At 38.0% G+C, this 21,271-nt stretch overlaps 1 protein-coding gene and 1 long non-coding RNA gene across 5 annotated transcripts in view; one reads left to right on the top strand and one right to left on the bottom strand.

Moving 5' to 3' along the window:
- Positions 1-21,271, bottom strand: part of LOC122791658 (branched-chain-amino-acid aminotransferase, cytosolic-like) — a 661,658-nt gene that overhangs the window by 459,036 nt on the left and 181,351 nt on the right. The window contains exon 1 of one of the 4 annotated variants that reach the window (XM_044059480.1): positions 3,620-3,729. The exons of the other annotated variants lie outside the window; for them this stretch is intronic. The gene's annotated coding sequence lies outside the window, so the exon portion shown is untranslated. Of the gene's footprint in view, positions 1-3,619; positions 3,730-21,271 lie in introns of those variants that run through there. 4 annotated transcript variants of the gene reach the window in all.
- The window catches only part of LOC122791659, a 336,077-nt gene continuing 331,836 nt past the window's right edge, over positions 17,031-21,271 (top strand). Inside the window, exon 1 of the long non-coding RNA XR_006363183.1 lies at positions 17,031-17,197. This is a non-coding gene — a long non-coding RNA (uncharacterized LOC122791659). The remainder of the gene's footprint in view (positions 17,198-21,271) is intronic.

Here is a 21,271-nt window from a genome sequence, read left to right as displayed (position 1 = left end):
GGTCTATTTTTTCCTTAAATGTCTAATAGTATCTAAACAAACATCTGAAAAATCTTCCCTTTTAAGATTCAAACTTTCCATAATAAATTGTTGTAAGATATTAAAGTCTTTTGGCTCTTCCCGACTAGGGGTAGCCACAACGGAACTCCTGTCCGCTAATGACTGGCAGTGGATTTTTACGGTGCCGAGTTGCCAGCCCGAAGCCCAACCTTCAAAGAAAGGACACCCATTCATGCACGCACCTACCTGCATGTCTTTAACGTCACTCGACCACGGGGAAGACATGCAGACTCCACACAGAAGGAGCTCCAGCCGAGAATCGAACATGAGAACCTCTTGCTGTGAGGCGACAATGCTAACCACTGCACCACCGCGGCCAACTCAAGTTTTGTTATGTTTAAAAAGAGACAATAGAGAAACACAATCCTATTTTTTTTTTTTTTTTAATCAGAAGTGTAAGTCTATAGGCTACTACATAAATTATCCATTTGGTATACTGTAAGCATTCAGAACTATTTAATAACTATATAAACTATCCTTTTGGTATACTGCAAGCATTCAGAACTATTTAATAACTACATAAATTATCCTTTTGGTATACTGCAAGCATTCAGAACTATTTAATAACTATATAAACTATCCTTTTGGTATACTGCAAGCATTCAGAACTATTTAATAACTATATAAACTATCCTTTTGGTATACTGCAAGCATTCAGAACTATTTAATAACTACATAAACTATCCTTTTGGTATACTGCAAGCATTCAGAACTATTTAATAACTATATAAACTATCCTTTTGGTATACTGCAAGCATTCAGAACTATTTAATAACTACATAAATTATCCTTTTGGTATACTGCAAGCATTCAGAACTATTTAATAACTATATAAACTATCCTTTTGGTATACTGCAAGCATTCAGAACTATTTAATAACTATATAAACTATCCTTTTTGTATACTGCAAGCATTCAGAACTATTTAATAACTATATAAATTATCCTTTTGGTATACTGCAAGCATTCAGAACTATTTAATAACTATATAAACTATCCTTTTGGTATACTGCAAGCATTCAGAACTATTTAGTAACTATATAAACTATCCTTTTGGTATACTGCAAGCATTCAGAACTATATAAACTATCCTTTTGGTATACTGCAAGCATTCAGAACTATTTAATATCTACATAAATTATCCTTTTGGTATACTGCAAGCATTCAGAACTATTTAATATCTACATAAATTATCCTTTTGGTATACTGCAAGCATTCAGAACTATTTAATAACTATATAAACTATCCTTTTGGTATACTGCAAGCATTCAGAACTATTTAATAACTACATAAACTATCCTTTTGGTATACTGCAAGCATTCAGAACTATTTAATAACTACATAAACTATCCTTTTGGTATACTGCAAGCATTCAGAACTATTTAATAACTACATAAATTATCCTTTTGGTATACTGCAAGCATTCAGAACTATTTAATAACTATATAAACTATCCTTTTGGTATACTTCAAGCATTCAGAACTATTTAATAACTATATAAACTATCCTTTTGGTATACTTCAAGCATTCAGAACTATTTAATAACTATATAAACTATCCTTTTTGTATACTGCAAGCATTCAGAACTATTTAATAACTATATAAATTATCCTTTTGGTATACTGCAAGCATTCAGAACTATTTAATAACTATATAAACTATCCTTTTGGTATACTGCAAGCATTCAGAACTATTTAATAACTATATAAACTATCCTTTTGGCATACTGCAAGCATTCAGAACTATTTAATACCTATATAAACTATCCTTTTGGTATACTGCAAGAATTCAGAACTATTTAATAACTATATAAACTATCCTTTTGGTATACTGCAAGAATTCAGAACTATTTAATAACTACATAAATTATCCTTTTGGTATACTGCAAGAATTCAGAACTATTTAATAACTACATAAATTATCCTTTTGGTATACTGCAAGCATTCAGAACTATTTAATAACTATATAAATTATCCTTTTGGTATACTGCAAGCATTCAGAACTATTTAATAACTATATAAACTATCCTTTTGGTATACTGCAAGCATTCAGAACTATTTAATAACTATATAAACTATCATTTTGGTATACTGCAAGCATTCAGAACTATTTAGTAACTATATAAACTATCCTTTTGGCATACTGCAAGCATTCAGAACTATTTAATACCTATATAAACTATCCTTTTGGTATACTGCAAGAATTCAGAACTATTTAATAACTATATAAACTATCCTTTTGGTATACTGCAAGAATTCAGAACTATTTAATAACTACATAAATTATCCTTTTGGTATACTGCAAGAATTCAGAACTATTTAATAACTACATAAATTATCCTTTTGGTATACTGCAAGCATTCAGAACTATTTAATAACTACATAAATTATCCTTTTGGTATACTGCAAGCATTCAGAACTATTTAATAACTACATAAACTATCCTTTTGGTATACTGCAAGCATTCAGAACTATTTAATAACTACATAAATTATCCTTTTTGGTATACTGCAAGCATTCAGAACTATTTAATAACTACATAAACTATCCTTTTGGTATACTGCAAGCATTCAGAACTATTTAATAACTATATAAACTATCCTTTTGGTATACTGCAAGCATTCAGAACTATTTAATAACTACATAAATTATCCTTTTGGTATACTGCAAGCATTCAGAACTATTTAATAACTACATAAACTATCATTTTGGTATACTGCAAGCATTCAGAACTATTTAATAACTATATAAACTATCCTTTTGGTATACTGCAAGCATTCAGAACTATTTAATAACTAACAGTGGACTAAACTACAATTCACTGTCTTTTTGGTATATCTAACTTGTACTAATTGACATATTCCATATGATTCAAAATAGTATGATTACTTACTTTTAAATAGGAAAAAGTAACGGACAGTTCTTAGAATTTTCAGAACTCCCACAGCGTCACAAAAGTGTTCATGACTAATTAAGCTGCTTTAAGCTGGTCCTCATGGCAAGGGCTTGCAAATGGACAGTTTATCAGCTACAATTCACACAAAAACATTCACAAGTGAATCCAAGCCACCTCTACTTTATACACCAATCCCTGAAAACCTTCTGAACCACTAAAACGCCAAAAAAAAATTCAAAGTATGTTAACCACTAAAAATGTATAAATCTATGGGCGTTAAAGAAGTAAGATTTAATGACTCAGTAAAGCACTTATGACATGTTTAATATGAAGCAGGCTGTCATTTTTAAAGGAGACGTCGCATACAAACTTGCAACTTGTAAATGTGTGAATGTTGCTCTAATTATTTGATAACATTCCAATAACAACTTTTATATATCCAAGAAACTATATTTTTATACTCTGTTTATAACATAATACGACTCTGCTGGGTGCTATTGCATGTCAAGTGCACTATCAGCGGCGAGCATTCGGAACTATGTAATAACTGCCAGCGGTTTAGAATACAATTCACGCTCTTGTGCTTATTATCTAACTTGTAGTCTTTGACATCTTAGCATAGGATTCAAAATGTTACGATTATTTACTTTTAGACAAGAACTAACCTGGACAGTTCTTAGAATTTTCAGAACTCGCGCAGCATCACGAAAGTGCTCATGACTCTGAGTTGTTCCAGGTTGGTTTTCATAAGGGCTTGAAAATTAACAGTCTATCAATCCCTCAAACCCCTCCAAAACAAATCCCAAAGTATTCCAACCACCAAAAAGCCATTGCACCTAAAGAAATAACATTTAATGATTCAGTAATGATGAATCTGGACTATGCTATCTAGGCTGAAAATACAATCTAAAACAAGTGCAGAAAATATGCAGTCACAACAGCAAAAAGCATAAACAAATGCAGTGATCAGACACAACGCAGTTCAAACAGTGCATCAAACAAAAATATATACTTATTTTCTTGTTTTTTTTTCTCTTGGATGCCTTGAATTAAAGAATCATCATTCTGGACCTCTGGCAAAAGACGCCAAACTCCAAGCAGCTCCGGTTAATTCCAAGCTCTGTCCTATCACTAAACCTACACTGCATGTAGCAATTATTAGCCCATGTTTAACAGGTTGATTGGTTTTATGTCCAGCTTTTGCTCAACACAGCTATCCTAGGTAACCCAAGATGGGCAACTGGACACTGGCTGGCTTATTCCCTGGGCTTTATGGCAGGCACAAACTCTCTTTCCACTGTTAGTATGGGTCCCTGGAGCAAGCAAGGTTCTCAACCCACTTATCACTGGTAAACACCCATACCCCTTTGGGGGAATTAGTCAACACGAACAAATCACCTAATGCCATATTTTACATCGTCGAGTGGCTAGTCTTGCCATGGCATGCAGTCTGTGATCCGTGTTCTCCTATCATGTGGATACTGTGCACCACACCGGATGTCCACAGCAGGTTGGTCTGTACAACTAGACCCCTACAGGGCAGCATGTAGAGCTGCTGCCCACACAGCTCCATTCTTTGGTGAGTTTGAGACAGAAACACTCAGCATGTTTTTCGAAGGTGGGAGGAACCCCAAAGAGACAGAGAGAACATGCAAACTCCACAGGCAATAGCCAAAGATCTGGTTCAAACCTTGTACCGGGGAAGCAAAGACCTTAACAATTATGCCAACTGCTGCCCATGTCATAAATATATCCTGTAAACTCTGTATGAACTTGCAGATAAACTTGAGTGCAGTCACCCTGGAAAAGATTACTGGCTTCTCATTTAATTTCTTCACACATTTAGGAATTTGAAAGCTGCGAAGGAAAAGATCCCATTCTTAAATAGAGACATAGTTACACTTGTTTAAGCAGTATTGCTTTTATCTGACGTTTGCTACAGTACTGCACTCAGCATCCATGATGGACAGAGAACTGGTTCCTACCATGCATATGGGGTTACCTGCATCAGTAGCATTTCTAAATGTGCTGAAAAACTCTTTTTCATTAGCCAGTTTGTTCTCAGTACTGCTGAAACTCTGAGTATCCTTGTTTGATGACTCTGTGGAAATTAACTAGTAATTAAAATGCATTAGTTACACTGTGTGTGTGTGTGTGTGTGTGTGTGTGTGCATGTGTGCTGTTGTGTGTGTGCGTGCGTGTGTGCGTGTGTGTGTGTAGCTCTGTAGCATTTCAGAGGCAAAGAAACTCAATTTGGAGAGAATTTTTTTTTTTCATTATTTGAAAGTTTTCTGCTTACTTCAGCATTAATATACATAAAACACTATCTTACAAGAAAAGCACACAACAGTTAAAACTATATATATGGCATATTAATCAGCAATAACAGGTGCTGACAAGCACACCAAGGCAAATATTTATTTTTTTTGCAAGACAGAATAGTAGTAAACCATTAGGGTAAACTATTAGATGCAAAGTGACACCCTGACCCCATCTCCAAAAATGGGGTCAATGCCTTGTGGATAAGATGGATGTTACAGGAAAATATAAACAGAAGAAAATGTAGAAGGCATGCCGCTAGGAGAACAAAGCAAGGCGTTAAAGAAATGTGTGAAAACACTGTACCATGGATAGACGAAACAGCATACAGGTTTTACAAAAGAATGACTGAAGACCAAAATGAGAGGAATTGTGTGTGCATTTGAATGAACACTTACTAAGACGTATTCAAGAAAAATGTACTAAAAGAAACGGTAGGTAGTGTTACTCAGAAGACTGCAGGACAAAGAGAGATCAAAAAGCAGAAGCCAGCTGTTTTAAGAAATGTGCAGTGTAGAATATCAAATCTTAATGAAAACAGTACAACAGAGAACAACAGAAATATATAGTCTAGCAGGTAGGGAAATTAGAGCTAAAGAAGTTATTGATAGTACAGTAAGAGAGGAGATGGCAAGCTGGCTGTAGGAGCTATTAATAAAGCATATGATAGCATAGACAAATGTTGAATTATTTTCAGTGCTATGGCTTTGGAGGTAAAACTACTACATTATTAAAGTCAGTTTCTACAACAAAGAAGGTACGGCTTTTGATAAAGGATTGTTAGAAAAAGAAAGAATAAGGACATTAAATAAGGCTGTCGCATTAGTGCAATTTGATTTTGATTAACAATGAATGCAGCTTTGAGACACGTCTGGAAAAAGATAGTAAGGTTTTCCATGAGGATGTAAAACTGCCTTGTACGATGGTTTATACAGATGTTATGATTTTAACAGCAAAGAATAATACCTGGACACAGCAAGTTGTAAAGGAATTAGAATTTAATTTCAAACAGATAGGTTTTAAGTAAAAATAAATAATTAAAGGAATTGCGAATAAGGTGAACAATAGCTGGGATTTATATTTCAGCAAAAGAAACAGCCATGTTAAGATGGCATTTCAAAACCAGAAGTGTGCTACAACAGAATACGAAAATATAACGGAGATAGTAATAACAAAATATGAATATGTGGAGCTCCTTCAATCTGCCATATAAAATCTATAATGTGACTTTTGGGTTACAAAGCAGGAGTATATATGTTGTCCAAATAAAAATAAAAGTTATAAGTTTAATTTTTATATTTCTTAACAAAGCTGATTATAAGGACAATATATAATTCTAAAAGAGAGATGTTTGAATTTGTTAAATTTAATATTATTTTTCAAGTTCTTTAAACTTGTACTTTGAAAGTGAAATATAGATTGAGAACAACATTTTTGGTGCATTACCTTTTCAAAATATAAGGATAATTAGATATGATTGGAAGAAGGCAAAAAGTTATTCCCTATTCAGTTCTGTTCCTTTATTTATTTATTGATTCTAAGGTTATATCAGGAACAATTTTGATAAAAAGGACAATGGAGGTGATGTATTTTAGGATGGTGGAATATGGAAGGGAGACGCTAGAAGCATACCTCTCGACCTGGAAACATCAAAAATCTAGGCAAAGGCCCATGAAAAGTATGTACAACTGGCCAAAAATTGGGGTGCTGATTAACATAAAATTTGTATACGTAATCATGTAACCCCCACCCACTTCAATGAATTGTGGGATACCAACATGAAGATTGAAGTGACTAAATAATGGCAAACATTTAAATTTCAGACTTTATATCCCTCAGAAAATATGTAATAATGCAACTTGTTACTCTATTAACTATAGGTTCATAGGTTCATAGGTTCATACTAGGCTATCTGCCCGAGGGCATTTACAAGCCTAGCCCATAGTTTTGTGGCTTACTCCACCCCTTTAGTATGGGGAACTATACCCATTATTTTGCTGTGCCTCTGTTGAGCAGTGACACTGAGGTAATCCCTGGGGTATATCTGCGATCTCCCATCCATTGGTCAAGATTTCTCTTGAACAAGGCCAGCGAGGTGCTCTGCCTCACATATACCGGGATTTTATTCCACAGCATAGGGAGTCTTTGGGTGATGAATCTATCCCTCCAGCCCTATTAATAGCCGTGTCGAGGTTTAAGTCTCTCGCCCTTGTGGCTCTGACGGATCTAGATTTTTGAGGTGAAGCATATTCATCAAATCTGGGTTTGACATGGCCTTGTATGTTAGGCAAAGGTCACCTCTGAGCAAGCGTAAGCGACTGAATAGAGCTGGAGTTCTTTCAGTCGGGCAGCATAGGACAGATGTTTGAGACCCTTTATCCTTTTGGTGAGGAACTTTGTGGCCTCTCCAGCTGCTGCAAGTGTCGGGTCAGATACATTCGAATGGGGCATTGTACTCAATCATTGGTCTGATGAGTGATGAGTATAGGGAGACTATGACCTCCCTTGATCTAGATGAGAATCCCTTCATGATAAGGTGGGCAATGTAGAAGGTCTTCCTAACTACTTTAGCTACATGGGTGTCGAATGACAGACTACTATCAACCTGGGTCCCCAGGTCCCTGATAACTTCTTCTATGCTCAGTGGATTGCCACCTATTTGGTAGCTAGGGGTAACCTTGTTTTTCCCGAAGGGTATGACTATGCATTTTGGCATTTAACTTTAGGCCATGGCTCTGGCACCAGTTATCCGCTTTCTGTGAGACCCTTCTGAAGGATATCTGTGTCAGATGTGTTTTCTACTATGGCCCAGTTTGCAGTCATCTGCAAACTTTGTCAGCCATAACCCTCCTGTGTTTGCTTGTACTGGAAAAGTAGATGCCAAACAAGAGTGGGCCCAGGACTGAGCCCTGTGGTACACCACTTGTGACAGGCTTTGAGTCTGACATGGCGCCAGCAACTCTGACCCTGTGGGTTCTGTCACTCAGCCAGTTTGCAACCCATCTTGTGATGTATGGGTTAACATTTAAGCTGATGAGTTTTTCAATGATACCCGAGTGGGGTATTGTATCGAAGGCCTTCGCCAGATCGAGGTAGGCTGTATGGACTGCCTTTCCTCATCAATGGCTTTGGTGACTGTTTCAAAAAGTCAACCAAGTTTAGAAGGCATGATCTGCCTTTGACAAAGCCAAACTGGGATGGATCCAAAGTCTGCAAATTCCCTATGTCTTTATTTATGAGGTCCATTATGATCCTCTCCATGGCTTTGCAGATAAGGCTTGTCAAGCTAATGGGCCGGTAATTTCCAGGGTCGGTGGAGGCACCGCCTTTGTGAAGTGGGACCACAGTTGCAGTGCGCCACTCCCTGGAATGATCCAGAGGTAAGACTATGATTAAACAGCTGTCCTAGCTGTGGGTTTAATTCCTCGTTGAGTTCGTGGAGCACACAGCCGGGACACCATCAGGTCCCATGGATGCTGTGTTTTTGCTTTGGAGAGAGCAGTTCTCACTTGGGCGTTGGAGATGTTTGGGGGCTGCAATCGCTTGGTATAGATATCTCTCCTTTTGGGGAGGGGAGAAGTTTGCACTGAACCTGTCAGCCAGTATGTTGGCAATGTCTGTAGGATCAGTAATCTTCACATCATTTTGAACTAGTTCTGAGCATATCTGGGAGGTTCCTCCCAGGTTTCTAACATAGCTAAAGAAGGCCTTATGATTGTCTTTTGAGTCTTTAGCTATTTTTCTCTCAAAATTTGCTTTGGATGATTTTATGAGAGCTCTTAGTTTTTACTTATAGTGATCAAGGGTGTCTTACCTTTTAAGGATTTTGCTCTATCTTGTAGTAGCTTCCTCCTTTTGTTGTAGAGTTTGTTTATGGCTGGGGTCCACCAGACTGGACGCTTGCCTTTGGTACAAAGAGTCTTTGTTTTGCTTGGGATTGCCTTATCCATGCAGTCCTGCAGGTGCTGGTAGAAGGCATTTGTAAGTGATTCAGCGGCTTGAGTACTGTTTTCCGCCGGCTCGGGGGCCTTAAAGGAGACCACACTAGTCTTTAGAAGTGTGAAGTCGGCTTTCGAGAAGTTCTTTACTGTGGTCTTTTTTATTTCAGGTGGGGGAATATGTGAAATCTGTCCCCAAAACATACCCACGGACAGTGCAAAGGATAGAACTTCACTTTTTTGCCAAAATAAAAACATATTCCTGTAACATTTGAGTTGCTTACGCTATTTCATACAACATTTAGGTGTTTCAGATACAAAATAAGTGTTTTATGCAACTATTAAAGAAAACTTAGAAACTATTTTTGTCCTATAATTTCAGGACATTTGCTGTTTTTTAGTTGTTTTTTTTTTTTTTTTTGCAGGACCCAACTGCCCAAGGAGGGACTGTCCCTCGCAAAGAGAGACAAGTGGTAACCCTATCCCCATCCCCACTGCCCCCTACTTTTCGGCCTGTGTCCCACAATTATTTCTGGCTTTGTCCAGACTTCTTGCAGCAGATTCTAAAACAGACAAATGACTAATTACCTTTTCACAGCCAGCCTTGACCATTATTTATTTATTTTTTATTTTATTTTAACATTTGTTAAATGGGAAAGTCCGACTTGGAACTACGCCAGTTTTCAGCGGAGCCCCAGGGAGAAACGCTCCAGATGCATGTCTTTGTAACATGGGAGGAAACCAGAGCACCCCGGAGGAAACCCTCACAAATGCAGGGAGGACATGCAGACTCCACAAAGAAGGCACCCAGCCGAGAACTGAACCAGAAAAACTCTTGCTGAGAGCCAACAACTCTACCACTGCATTGTCATTAACAAATGACTGCCTACAGCAGTTAGCCTTAAGTATAATATGCTAAACGCTTCCATTCCACAAGACGGGCATCTGTCTGAAAGAATGGCACCACAGACAACACCTACACTGATTTCTCCCATAAAAGATAACACACACAAAACGTCATCAAATATAACACTTGGTTGTACCAAACAAAGTCAACAGGTAAAACAGAAAACAAACCACACCTTACAAAAACAGTGCACCACCTTTTATTTGCAATTTACACCCAATTAAATTAGCAATCTATGTAACACCATTGTAACCAGAGTAAGCACTAGTTGCAGGAAATAATAACCACCCTATCCAGTGAAGAAAAATGTTACACGCCCCTCAGCTACAACCAATCACAGTGAGAAGAAAGGGAATACACTAGTTCCCATTTATCAAATCTTCTTTGTTTCGCATTTGTTTAAATAATATAGGTGAGCTTTGTATTGACTGACAAGATTTAGCAACATTAATCTGAAGAATGTGGACCACAAAGGGTAAAACTGGCACAACACAGTAATTTTGAATTGCCCTAAGATTTTTTTTTTTACTGTAGTAAATAAATGGATCTGTTCTGCTCTGTGCTCTTATTGCAGTAAAGGAAGGATCTACAAGTGGCTGTAATAATTAAACAAGAGAGGACCATCCCTCATGACATCTCCCTTTATAGAAACAAAAATAAATGACTGTTTAAGTTTTTGCCATGTAATTTATCAATGTCGACAAATTTTACAGTGCCTTTTATAACGTGCTACATTTTACTCAGTTTTTGTGGGGAAGTCGTACACCAGCTTCATGTTGGTCCTGCCTTTATCCCCAAACTGGCACCACCATCCACCTGCTCAATCTCCAGGGAAACAGAAATAACTGGCTGCCCCACTGCCAAGTGGAGGAAGTAGATTGCATCCTTCGTGCCCCATTTCCAAGTGGAGGAAGTAGATTGCCATAACCAAGCAAGTGTGAAATTGTGACGCCATGTACAACTTGCAAAGAAATGTGGAAGACTTTCTACTATCGGAGTGTTTCAGAATTAACTATCATGGAAATTGGTAAACTTGACTCACTTATGTATATAGTACATCGTATCGGTTAGAGGTTCCATGAAGCATTAAGTAAAGGGGAACTGTTCACATGCATGGAGTTTGTAAAGGCTTTACATGCTTTATGTGGTGCTGTTGTAGACAGAAATCTATACATTTTGTAATAAGTTCTGTAATGGGAATGCAAATCTTCTTCGTACTGTGTGGGTTCAAGTCTTACATACGATATTACCGAAAATAGCTTGCAGATGTTGTCGTTGAGTTGCATGCTTACATCAGGATGTCACCGGCACATCTGCATCTTACATTCATAAAACCCACGGTGACACACTTGTTTTTTAACCTTAAGTTAGCATTCGAAACAAACCCTTTTATTAAACATAACGTACAGTTTGTTACTTCACACTGGCACGGGAATCCTCTGTACATATGGGAAACATGATAGTCTCCACTGTAGGGTTACAACCATAGGTTCATAGATTAGTACTAAGCTAACTGCCCTTGCAAGCCATTTTAAGCCTAGACAATTATCCCTTGTGAGACTCAAACCTTGCACCCTGTGTTTGTAAGGCAAACACCTTAACCATTAGGCCACCCTCTGAGAGGGACAGTTCCTCTTTGGCCAGTTGTGTCCGGGGAGGGGGGGTGACAAAAAATGGTAAATGTCCAGAGATTTTAGAATAAAAAAATATTTCCCAAGTTTTCTTTAATTGTTGCAGAAAACAGTAATTTTGTATTTGAAACTCCATGTTATATGAAGTAGCATGCATAAGCAACAAATATGTTAAAGAATGGGCAGAAAAGTGAAGTTCTCTACTTGGCACTGGCCGTCGGTTATGAAAATCTATACAGCTGAGAGGTATGCTTTGGGCACAGACTAAATTTACCACTGTTACTGAACCTTGCTACTGGTCTGGCGATATCCATTCCACAAGTGCTGTAACCACCCGATCCTTGAGAAGCCAAGGGTTCATTTGAAAACAGATACTGTCGCACAACCTTTTTAGGCTGCTGTAATGTGGTAGACAGTGGAAAAGGGGTGGAGCTGCACAACTGAACTTAAATAAAAGTATTAGATAACTAGTGCAACTCCCAAGCACACCAGCATTGCAGCAAAAAAGTGGCTGAAATGAGATTTACCGTTTTCTAATTACTGTGGTACTTATTTTTTTAAAGAAAATACAAACCAAGAAGGAAAAGGAAACAAACAGGTGAAAGTAAAATGTATCACTTAAAAGAAACTCACGAGTAACCAACAAACAAAACAAGCGCTTGGAAAACAAAACAAAGTACACAAGCGTCTGGAATGTGTCTGTTTTTATCATCAAGAGTCAGTCCACATGCTTTACAGGTACATTTTATACCAACAACACTAAGTACAGATTAAAAATTGAGAACTGATGGGGCCACTCGGAAATTCATGGCACCCCATTATTTTGCACTGGAAACCGGTAAATAGAGGAATTAGGTATGGTTGAGTGGTATGGCCCTAGCCTAGAAGGCACAGCCCACTCTCCAAAAACCCTAGGTTGCACTACATTGTAAGAAGCAATTCCAAGGAGCTGACCCACTCTTAAGAAATTACTCTTGACATAATGGACTTAACGTAATAAAACTGACACCAGTTTATCCTGAAGCCAAATCAGCTATTTTTAAAGGTAAGACAAACATGAAAAATGCTTAATATCCATATTCCTAAATTATGAAGTGTCACAATACTGTAAGTCACAAAGTGCCCATTGTATGTACAGCACTGATGTTATGTACTTGTTTATTTTTATTATATAACCTACATATATACAAGTGTATGTACATGTGTGTGTGTGTGCATGGTTGTAGTTCATGGGGACAGTAGGAACTGCAATATCTGAATGTTGGTAGTTCGTTTTATCAACAGTTTACTTTCTCGACAGTTTATTTTGTAGCATAAGTGGGTCAGTGTTAGATATGGGAGTGTGACTGCAGGACCATTTCTGGGTTAGGGTTAGAGTTAAGCAAGGAGACAGCATTTATGTTGTGCATGTGAGTTAGTGCTCGTGTGTATCTGAGCTTGTATTGTGTAACAACAGTGTTACTGAACAGGTATTTTTACAGTAATGTGTGTGGTTTTGATTAGGGTTAGCATGTATTAGTAATATGTGCTAACCCTAATAACCCTAACCCTACATTTTACCTTAGGAAAAATCCTTTCCATAAAACAACCACTATTAAAACTATGTCTTATGGCACAGTTTGGGTTTTGGAGTTTTTATTTGTTTTATTTTATTTGACTTTAAACTGATTGCAAAGGTAAATGTTAAATTTTTTGCAATTAGCGTGGGATTTGGGTGTTTTTCTAGGTGTTGTGAATTCTGTATCATGGTATGTTGGTATTATAAACTGTCTATATTCAGGTGTCAATATTTTGATACATCTGTATTTTGAGAGATATGGCCTGTGAGTTTGAAGACTTTTGCCATACAACTGCAGACCAGGTTTGACTTTACTATGAAATTCTGAAGAGATCACATAACTTTGGTGTATTCTCATGCTCTGCCTTCTTACCATATTACAAAAATGTGAATTAAAGTGAACCTTCATATGGGCACTTGACAATGTATCTTCACTACCATATTTCTGATAATGTAACCTCATCATAGATCATGACACACTGCATGCACTGCTGACAGCAAGGAACAGATGCATCAGATTATGATTCGTTCATCATAGATCATGACACACTGCATGCACCACTTATTAAGACAACGAGGAACAGATGCATCAGATTATGATTCGTTCATCATAGATCATGACACACTGCATGCACCACTTATTAAGACAACGAGGAACAGATGCATCAGATTATGATTCGTACATCCAACACGATCATGACACACTGCATGCACTGCTTATGTAAGACAGAGAGGAACAGATGCATCAGATTATGATTCGTACATCCAACATGATCATGGCATACTGCTTATATAAGACAACGAGGAACAGATGCATCAGATTATGATTCATACATCCAACGCGACCATGTTGCACTGCTTATGTAAGACAGCAAGGAACAGATGCATCAGATTATGATTCCTACATCCAACACGATCATGACACGCTACATGCACTGCTTATGTAAGACAGAGAGGAACAGATGCAGCAGATTACGATTCGTACATCCAATGCAGAAGTACAATATGGTACTACAGCTACTAGATGCTGAAGCATTACATCCCATTCAATGTGGATTCTGTATCTTCGAACAAATATTTTAATCAGAACAAAGCCTTCAGTTCACCGTGAAAACTAGCACTTATAACTGGTAGGACTCAATGTGGCATATGCAAATGATGCCTTCACTACACTCTGGATGACCAAAGTTCAACTAATCTTTCAGGTACTGGACGGACCACCCAGGGGCAGGTGGGACTGAGCAGCTAATGCCAGCTTCTCTATCCTGGGGGGGAGGCTTGGCGATTCTGGTTAGCAGAAGCCAGCTGGCAATGCAGAGGGCCTTAAACAGGGGGCATGGTCCAACCAAGACAGTAATGGCAACCTTCTGCAGCATGTATCTGACAGCACATATACATTAAAAGAAGGCATATCTAGATCTTCCTCAGCGATACAAGTGTTCATGTCAGTCAACAGGGGTCAGAGGTTATGACATAAGCAGAAAAAAAGCTCTGATGTCTGAAAGAATGACAGCTCTGTAATTGGGTCTCACCTGTCATGGAACAACTAGACTGGAAATTTTTATCAACAACCACAAAAAAATCCAAACTGGAGATAAGGAACCAAACAACCAAGTAACATGCGCCAATTAAATTCCACATTCATTCCCTTTGGAACAATAGTATCAGATTTGAGTATATACAGTGCTTCCTTATATAAAAGTTTATTTTTTCTAGTAATATATACTCAAATTTGATACTATGGTTCCAAAGAGAATGAATGTGGAATTTAATTGGCACGTTACTTTAAATATTTTATTTTAGAGATTTCAATTGTTTAATTGTTTATTTTATGATGCAATTGCTAGGATTATATAAGGTGTGTCATTTGAGTAGAGGTTTTTTACTCCTGGAAGGCAATTGTGCCGAGACGTCAGAGAAATTAAAGATCTTAGTCTTTTATCCACGAGTAAGTGGCTTTGTTGTTTGGGAATTTTTATCACCCTTATAGGAAAGGATGGAAAAAAAAGACTGGAAGGAGCTGGTGGTCCGCAGGTGGCAAAAAAAAAAAAAGCCTAAGCATTGCAGAAAGCATCTAATCAATGCCTTAACATCCACTGACCATGCCTACGCTATCCTTAGCCCCAAACTCTGGGATGCCTTTCCAATTATAATAACTCAATTCACACTCCAGTCAGGAATTCATAAAAATTCCTAGCTTTCTTAACCAAGACACCCACTCGAACCAGCTTTCCACAATCCACCATAATTTAAACTGTAATTATGCTGCATTTGTTCTACATAACCTCAACTACCATCTTCTAGGAGTTCAGCCTACCTACCATAAATATTGTAAATATTGTTAAGTTATGTGCTGTGTGTGTGTGTGTGTGTGTGTGTGTGTGTGTGTGTGTGTGAACTGCTTTCCTGTGCTACAAACATGCAATCAAAGCATTTTATTGACATAATATTTTTTGTAATCTTCTGCCGAGTTCCAAGATTAGCTGGACTTTGATCATCCAGAGTGTAGTGTGGGCGTCATTTGTGTATGCCACACAGCCAGAAACCAGTTACCTGACTTTGTTTAGTGGCACTGGTGTCCGGTTGGTGGAAGACTTTTGTAGATGAGCGTTTCCTCAGAAGCAGGGGGCTAGGAGGAAAATACACCGTTTATTACAGTGTAAATCAGCTCTTGTTTTGACTTTGCACTTAATTAAATTTGCCCTGGTTAATGAACCGAGTCCTACCATTACCTGTCACCATCACTCATGCAGTACGAGCTGTTATGTATACTCGCACTGAATTATATTTACAATTTGTTTAATGATGACATGAATTATTGAGTATATTGCTTCTGTTCCCTTAGTTCCTCAGCTATGGATAAACAGAGTGCATGTGAATCAGTCCAGCACACTGGTATAAATAAAGAAATAACTAAACAAGCAAGCAGTCCTGAACTAAATTTGGTTGGCTGCTATTTTTGACACAAGTAGCTTTTAACCTCGTGTTACTTTATTTTGCTCATTTTTAATAAGAACTATACACAGTCTACCAACGGAAATAATGCACTTCCTAAATGTCTCCAATGAGACTATCAGACAGCATATTTATTTTGTTATCAACAACCTCAAACGACTTGCCTGTGGACAGATGATTTCTGAAAAGCCAGGTGCTGCGATAAAACTACAGTAAACACCAGACGAATTCCACATGTACCAGGAGGCAGCATCTGGCTACAACTGCATTTTTTAAACAAGTCCATAAATATCCTATCTTTGCCTAAAATTATGCAAGTTCTGCTTCCAACTAACACCTTTTTCTGTTATCTTTTCATGTGTGTGTGTGTCTGTGCTGTATATATGTATGCCTCTATATGTAACACGTGCTACAAAAGAAAATAATACAGTCACTTTTACTCCAATGAGATGGTGTGACACTATGTGCAGCAGCTCTGGACAGTGAGAATGGTGATCATGATTTAGTGAAGTCCCAGATTTTGTCTGCTGCTTATTGATTCAGCTCCAACAGACAGAGGCCTTTACTGCCAATTCAGCAGATAACAGTGGTTTAATCTGTAACGCAGCACAATAGTAACTTATTAACGTCGGTCTGTCTTTCCAAATCACTACACCAACCCACATGGAAAGACCCAGCCCCTAGCTGCTAAAACCTCTTCATCTCACTGGTTCAACAGCTGTCCGCTACTTGCTTTAATAGCTCCAACTACCAATCCGGTCAAGCTCAGGCCTTCTGCTGATCTCTGGCAGACTTAACTGTCATACAGAGATAACAAGGGCACCTTTTTCCTTTCTTCTCAAACCAAAGTCTAACTTTTGGAATCCTGAGTTGAAGCCTCTTGTAGAATCTGATGGCTTTTGTGAGTGGATGTCCATCTATCATGATCTGAAATGGTAAGTTTAACTGAAATTTTGTAATGTTTTTATTATAGTATGGCATTATTTTAAAATCCACATTTTTTTCTTTTATGTAGTTATATATGCAAGTAAGATGTTTTCACTGATCTGGCACTCTATTACAAAAAGACAATTTTGGGGAGGAGAGAGAAAAAATTAATACTAAAGCAAAAAGCAGTATGTTTAACATTTCTTGTTTGAGTCTTTAGAAGATGTTATATGTCTTGGGTTTTATTATTAATGGTCAGTATATTATTAATGCTTAATATTTATGGTATAAAATGAGGTTTGCACGTGTTATTAATACAATGTACAGTGGCCCTGAGGGAACAGTATTAGGCACACTGTAAGCTGAACGCACATCTGCTTTCTTGCAACTGGACTATGCGAATGAGGGACACCAATGTGGATCTCAGCACTGCAGAAATGCCTCCCTTAAGGTTGGAGATGGCCTGTTGAGGAATACCGTGCCGTGATGCCCAGAGGTACAGAATGCTGACAAATGTTTGCATTCTAAGTAACTAACAAAGTGATGAAACAAATTCTTGCTCTCCCCCTGGCTTGGAGTGGGGAGTGTTAAATGGAGTTTTAGTTTAAAACAAATGGATCCTGTTCTCTACAACCTTAAAGGAAGGATTTGTTTTAAAATAACTAAATACATAACTGCAAAGGAAGGATTTGGTTTAAAATAACTAAATACATGACTGCATCTTGCTAATCTCATGGAAAGGAATGCTGACAGGAGTTTTTGTTTAAAACAACTAGATACTTGGAAAAATGTATGTTGCTCTCTCTAAGCTATGCCATTATTTACAGGGCCTGAGTTAATTGAACATTATGTATGTGCTCTGCACACATGGCAAAGGTGAACGGCACATAGGATGTTTTTTAGTAGAAAAACTGTTCATAAATTCAGTAAGTCTGCAGACAGTAGCAATACCACTGAGTGTACTACATATACTAAATAACACACTTGGATTAACAATATATGGTTATTTAAGAATGTTTGCACCCAGTTTGATTTTTCTGCTGGTTAAAGCTCCAGCACGTGAGTTTTGTCTGCAGCATGGCTGATGGAGCAAAATGTGCAAACTGTGCTTCTAGTCCAGGGATGGGCAATTCATCTTCCCAAGGGGCCACATGAGGAACTGGGACTGTTTTGGAGGGCCATACCAACAGGATGAACTCAGTTCTGCTCCACATTAATTTCATCTCTGTATAAAAAGCATTAAATTGTATATGGTTTTGATTGCCTGCTACTGGTAGATGTTACGATTAGGCTATAAAATGTGAAACAGGCATAGTAAAAACACCAACATTACATCACTATTTAATCAAGATTCTCAAAAACAATTTTCAAAATGTACATGTGCCCTTCATCATTCAACGTTCACGTTTAGAGGAGATCTGACATGACTCTGTAATGTTTGTCACTTCATCTGCATGGGGCCAAGACCTTGGTTGGACAATCTAATTCCTTTGAGGATGTCAAGGAAAAAGGAAGAGTCTGCAGCTATTTAGCCTCTACATTTCGCCTAGTTGTGTGAATGCCCTTATTTACCCCTACAGTTCGCCTAGTTGTGTGAATCCCCTTACTTAGCCCTCTACATTTCGTCTAGCTGTGTGAATGCCCTTATTTAGCCCTCTACAGTTCGCCTAGCTGTGTGAATGCCCTTATTTAGCTCTCTACAGTTTGCCTAGTTATGTGAATGCCCTTATTTAGCCCTCTACATTTCCCCTAGTTGTGTCAATGCCCTTATTTACCCCCCTAGAGTTCGCCTAGTTGTGTGAATGCCCTTATTTAGCCCTCTACAGTTCGCCTAGATGTGTGAATGCTTTCTTTTTGGTGTTCATAGACTATTCTTGTCAGTGTTGGTCACCATGAGTAAATAAGCTATTTGACACTTCAAAGAAGACCCTGAGACTAGTAGCAAAGGGCTAGAATTAGATTTGCAATGGCTGCTAAAAACAATCAGGCTTAATTCATTTCCACAGTTTATTTTTAAAAGTGGAAAAATGAGTTGCACTCAAGTCCTATAAACAGCCATTGCCTAAATATCTTGCACAGACTATAAGACAGATTTAAAAAATGTTGCTAACAGTCACACTATCAAATTACAAAACCTAACCCAATGTACCACCAAATCCATTCTGCCCATACAGATTCTAGCATCTGGTAGCTTTTACTTGCATTTAACTAGGATGATTTTTCTCTGAGCAGCTTATAGCTTTTACTTCTATTTAAGTAAGAGGATTTGTTATGGCACACATTCGCACCTCCCAAAACCACGTCCATTTACTCCCATCTCTCGCCCTATTTTTTACATTCCTGATGTCTTTATTCTGACGATTTACTATGCTTTTCTGTAAAAACCATAGTAAATCTGCTGACTTAAACTCTGATGGTCTGTTTCTTTATTTGAAACAGAATACCGGAGTTTAAAGAGCATTATATGAACCAACAGAGAATCTGAAAACAAATGTGTAAGTTTGTGCAGTTACCAAGTGTTTTTCTGACTTCTCACAGGCTGGTCATGGTCAGCCAATGGGATGACTGTAGCCCGGGGGCTGTACAACGCCCAGGTCTATTCTAGTCTGTTAGTAAAATATGACAAATTATGAAGGCCTTACAATGCGGTACCTGTTGCAGTAAGCAATAACAGCATTATACACAGAAGGGAGTGTAATTATGTCACACTCATATACTTAATGAAGTGTTTTTTCACACATGTAAACTAGTTCCAGTGCATTAAGATGGAAAAAATCGAGAGCTTTAAAGTTCAGAGAACCAAAACTTCATAATAAAGGTAGGAAGGAAGGGAATCAGTTTACATCAAGAGTCATCGGCATAAAGGTAGATGTGAATTGTCAAAAAAGTCTATGGTAAGCAATCACTGGAGCCAGACGTAGAGAAAATACAGCCATGTTTAGGTAAGGGTGAAGTCTATGGTCACAAAGCATGTCATTTTAAATAAAATCAGACAAATAAACAAATACATATATCACATACCATTTTTCAGACTTCAAGTGGAGCACTCGTTATATTACAGTTTCACCATCTAGAACATGACCCTTGCGCTGCTCACACAATGTTCACCTAAGGCTTGTTTTGACATTTTAAAGCCCCCAACAGGTTACAGTCTGCTACACAGATCCTCTGTCCTGTCACACTGTTCTCCGTCATCATCTCTCCTTCCTGAGGTATGATCAATGACTCCAGCAGGTTACAGTCTGGTACACAGATCCTCTGTCCTGTCACACTGTTCTCCGTCATCATCTCTCCTTCCTGTGGTATGATCAATGACTCCAGCAGGTTACAGTCTGGTACACAGATCCTCTGTCCTGTCACACTGTTCTCCGTCATCTCTCCTTCCTGTGGTATGATCAATGACTCCATTTTCCTCCATTGCATTGCCTACGGTGGCTCACACATAAGGAAGCTTCTTTTTCACAGAGCAAAAATAGACACAGACTAGGAGTTATACGGTTGCTGTAGAATTCTTTGACACATCAAGTAACCCAGTCTTTCAGCGGTCCACTCACGTCAATGTCATTCTTGTCCGTACCTGTTAATGAGATCCGCTTGTACCATGGTTGACACCAGCACCTGTTACACATTTCCTCCAACACTTCTGTGTGAACAAACAGCAGCATCCACCATCCGTTCATGTAGTTATGCATGCGCAAAGGTGACAAAAGTTTCAGAAGATGGCAAAATGTAAATGTGGTATATTTCCATACACATGCCTACTCAGGGCAAGCAAGCAAGCAGATTACCCTACATTCCACATCGATATCATTCATAAACTGCAGCCACATTACATGAACAAGATGTGTTACTGACACCATTTAGCATCATCTAGAAACATTCAGCAAGGAGGCAGTGTTTTAACTCCTTCCCTAAAAAGGACTGGCTACTTGTAATTCAAATTGTAACTTAACATGGTAGCATACACAGTGTAGCTAGTCCTCATTTTGATGCAATAAAAATGCTTTTGCATCTTTCAGCATTGCCTGCTGTATTAGTGCAATGCAGCACTTCCAACAAAACACCCGTTTACTTATTCACGC

The sequence above is a fragment of the Protopterus annectens genome, chromosome 17.part0, assembly GCF_019279795.1.
Source record: "Protopterus annectens isolate FY-2018-M chromosome 17.part0, PAN1.0, whole genome shotgun sequence".
Taxonomy (NCBI): Eukaryota; Metazoa; Chordata; order Ceratodontiformes; family Protopteridae; genus Protopterus; species Protopterus annectens.
The sequence above is the reverse complement of the archived record's forward strand: the minus strand, read 5'-3'. Positions and strand labels throughout refer to the sequence as shown.